Below are 4,554 nucleotides of genomic sequence, written 5' to 3'. Positions count from 1 at the left end.
TTCGTCTTGACTCTCTGGTAGAAACTTTGGGGCACTCTTTGAAGTTCTTTGTGTTGGTTTGAATAGATGAACCTGAGATTGTGTGATGCATATCATATAATCAAACCCGCGGATACTTGTGGTGACATTGGAGTATCTAGGTGACATTAGGGTTTTGGTTGATGTGTGTCTTAAGGTGTTATTTTAGTACAAACTCTAGGGATGTTGTGACACTTATAGGAATAGCCCAATAGATCGATCAGAAAGAATAACTTTGAGGTGGTTTCATACCCTACAATAATCTCTTCGTTTGTTCTCTGCTATTAGTGACTTTGGAGTGACTCTTTGTTGCACATTGAGGGATTGTTATATGATCTAATTATGTTATCATTGTTGAGAGAACTTGCACTAGTGAAAGTATGAACCCTAGGCCTTGTTTTAAAGCACTGCAATACCATTTTAGCTCACTTTTGTTACTTGCTACCTTTCTGTTTTTATATTTTCAGATTACAAAAACCTATATCTACCATCCATATTACGCTTGTATCACCATCTCTTCGCCGAACTAACCTATACAATTTACCATTGTATTGGGTGTGTTGGGGACACAAGAGACTCTTTGTTATTTGATTGCAGGGTTGTTTGAGAGAGACCATCTTCAACCTACGCCTCCCATGGATTGATAAACCTTAGGTCATCCACTTGAGGGAAATTTGCTACTGTCCTACAAAACTCTGCGCTTGAAGGCCCAACACGAGTCTACAAGAAGAAGGTTGCGTAGTAGACATCAAGCTCTTTTCTGGCGCCGTTGTAGGGGAGGTTAGTGCTTGAAGGTATATCTTTAGATCTTGCAATCGAATCTTTTAGTTTCTTGTTTTATCACTAGTTTAGTCTATAAAAGAAAACTACAAAAAATGGAATTGAGGTTGCCTCATATGCTTCATCTTTTTAATGTCTTTCGTGAAAATGATAGAAAGAAAAATTGTGCTCAAGTGCTAGAAGAAGAAGTTAATAAATTGTTTGGCACTAAATATTTGTATGATGAGCATGATTGCAATGTTGTTTGTATGAATTCTTTGAATATCCATGATGCTAATGATATGCAAAGCTACAAGCTTGGGGATGCTATGTTTGATGAATATGACATTTTTAGTCCCCCAAGTTTTGATGACAATATTTATTATGATGAAAGCATGCCTCCTATTTATGATGATTATATTGATGAAAGTGGGTTTGGAAGAGTGTCAACTTTAGGAAGTAATGATCCCACTATTTTGGAGGGTGTTGAATCTTATTGTGATAATTATGAAAGTGGATTTGGAGAGATCATGACTTTATTTAGTGATGAATCCACTATTTCGGAAGAGGTTCCAATTGATTATGAGAACAAAGTTGCTATCTATGATGATTATTCTGATGACATGTATGCTATAAAGAATAATGATAACCATGAAACTTGTCATCTTGATTTTAATTTTCAATTGGATTATGCCTCACATGATATTTATTTTGTTGAGTTTGCTCCCACTACTATTCATGCGAAGAAATTTTCTTATGTGGAAAGTAATAAAAATTCTATGCTTATGCATCATGAAAAAGAGTACTTTATGTGATAGTTATATTGTTAAATTCATTCATGAGGCTACTGAAAATTACTATGAGGGAGGAGCATATGCTTGTAGGAATTGCAATAATATCAAGTTTCCTCTCCATGTGTTGAAAATCTTCAAGATTTGCTTGTTTTACCTTCCTATGCTAGTTGATTCTTGTTCTCTTAAATTGTTTGCTCACAAAATCCATATGCATATGAAGTGGGTTAGACTTAAATGTGCTAGTCATATTCTTCATGATGCTCCCATTATGTTTCAATTCTTATCTTTTATGTGAGTGTCAGTGTCAAAACCGGCAGATCTCGGGTAGGGGGTCCCGAACTGTGCGTCTAGGCGGATGGTAACAGGAGACAAGGAACATGATGTTTTACCCAGGTTCAGGCCCTCTTGATGGAGGTAAAACCCTACGTCCTGCTTGATTAATATTGATGATATGTGTTACAAGAGTGGCTCTACCACGAGATCAAGGAGGCTAAACCCTAGAAGCTAGCCTATGGTATGATTGTTGTTCGTCCTAAGAACTAAAGCCATCCGGTTTATATAGACACCGGAGAGGGCTAGGGTTACACAAAGTCGGTTATAATGGTAGGAGATCTACATATCCGTATCGCCAAGCTTGCCTTCCACGCCAAGGAAAGTCCCATCCGGACACGGGACGAAGTCTTCAATCTTCTATCTTCATAGTCTTGGAGTGCGGCCGATGACGATAGTCCGGCTATCCAGACACCCCCTAGTCCGGAACTCCCTTAGTAGCCCCCGAACCGGGCTTTAGCGACGACGAGTCCGGCGCGTATATTGTCTTCGGCGTTGCAAGGCGGGTTCTCCTTCAAACTTCATGTTCCTGTCGAATAGTGTCCGGCTTCCTTATAAATGTTGCGCTCCTTGGCTTATACGCCCAATAAAGGCCTTCTTCCACATGTCGTATGAATGCGAAAAGCTAGGGTATTTTTACATTTTACCCCCTAGCCATGCGAACGAGCCGCCTATAAGAGAGGCGAGGATCTAGATCCAGCTCACACCATCCTCCATCCGCAAGTCCTCATCGAAGCGCCTCTGACAAAAACCCATTCCATCATGGATAGTCAACGCAGCTCCTCCTCTCGCGCTCCCAGCCCTAAGCCAGGAGATTGGGGGAGATGCTCCGTTCCACACAGCGAGCTAGTGACGCTCCAAACCGAGGGATATCTTCCCCCAGCTTTCATGGTTCCGGTTCGAGCCGGACTGGCCAGCTTCAAGGGTGGAAAGCAGGCGGAGAGCGTCCCCAACCCTTCCAAAGGAGAGCGGGTATGCTTTGTCCCTTATCTAATAAGGGGACTCGGATTTCCCATACACCCGTTTCTCCGGGGGCTCCTGGAGTTCTACGGACTCCAGCTTCACCACCTCACATCTGCCTCCATTTTGCACATCGCGGGCTTTGTAGCTCTTTGCGAGCTGTTCCTGGGAATCGAGCCCCATTTTGCGCTGTGGAAGAGATTGTTTTGCCTCGTACCCCGTTCCTACGAGGGGTCGATATATCAAGTGGGCGGAGCTGAAATATGGCGCATCGCTGGGACCGGATATCTATCCGGCACCCCGAAGAAGGCGTCCAAAGACTGGCCTTCGGAATGGTTCTACATGGAGGACGCCCCTCTGCCGGATCCAGTTCGGATCGACCTCCCGGAGTTCAGCAATGCTCCCTTGAAGAAACGCCTGAGTTGGCGCCCGCGGAGCCCTCAACGGGAAGATGATAGGAGCGTCCATTATCTGATGGGCCGGATTAGGTTACTGGCCCACTCCGGATTGACCATGATTGGAGTCATGGCCACGTGCATTATGCAAGGGGTGCAGCCACTCCAATATAGGGGCCACCCTATGTGGGATTTCAACGGGGAAGATGACGCCACCCGTCATGGCCGCAAAGGGCCAGGCTCGGCAGCCGATCTGGCAAAGATCCTGTCCGGCTTGTACAAGGGAGAGGAGGAGGACTTCCTCCGCACGAATCCGTTGAATGGATTCTCTATGAATAACCCTTGGAGCTGGGTAAGCGGATGTTCATCTACCCGATCCATACTTTCAAAGTCAAGTATCTTACTCTGTGATTTCGACGCAGGAGCTGCGCCGGGACGTGGAGGGCATACGAAGCCTAACTCCACAGCTCGAGGATCCGGAACGATCCCTTGATCCGACCTCTGAAGAGGATCCGAACATAAAGGTGGAGCTGATTGACGGGGTGTTCCACCAACTTAGCATGGACAATGCCCTAGTCGCCATTACGGCTGACTACCCTGGTTTGTTTCCGGCCTCCCAGGTGACTACGACCGAGGTCTTGACACCATCATTTGATCCGCGCTCAATTCTGACCATCCCATACTGATGGTGCATCGAAGGAGGTGCCTTTAAGGCGGGAAGCCGAACCTGCGGCAGCTGACCAACAAGGGTCAGTTCGGCCCAGCAGGCGGAAGAGGAGTGCAACGCGAACCGAAACGTTGCTGCAATGGTACGGAGCACCGCTATTTTTAAGGGAAGGATCCCTAGGAGGTATATTAATGCTCATAACTTTTCCAGAAAGAGCGCTCGCCGGACAGTGTCCGGAGAGGTTGCCAATCAAGCCTCCGCCAGCCATGCTCCATCGCGTGGTCCGGAAGGGGAGGCTAACACAAGGCATGAGCCAGACGCTCCTCGAATGGAGGATGCCGACAGGCTGTCCGCCACCCGATCTGAGATGGAGAGCACCATGAATCACAGGCGTCGCCGGACAGTTCTTCGTGACGCGTGTTTCTCCCTGGAGGCGTTAAATGCCTTTGATGCGGGAAACGCGCACCTCTGTGCCGCTCAAGATGGTTTAACCAGAGCCACGGAGCAGTATGTGAAAGACATACGGGTAAGTAATTTTAATAGTTATATATGCTAGTAGCCCCCGAGACTTAAAATAGTTAAAATAACTGATTTAAGGATCAATTATTATGCAGGATCTTATGGAGAAGAA

This window comes from Triticum dicoccoides, chromosome 2B, assembly GCF_002162155.2.
Source record: "Triticum dicoccoides isolate Atlit2015 ecotype Zavitan chromosome 2B, WEW_v2.0, whole genome shotgun sequence".
NCBI classification, from domain to species: Eukaryota; Viridiplantae; Streptophyta; class Magnoliopsida; order Poales; family Poaceae; genus Triticum; species Triticum dicoccoides.
The sequence above is the reverse complement of the archived record's forward strand: the minus strand, read 5'-3'. Positions refer to the sequence as shown.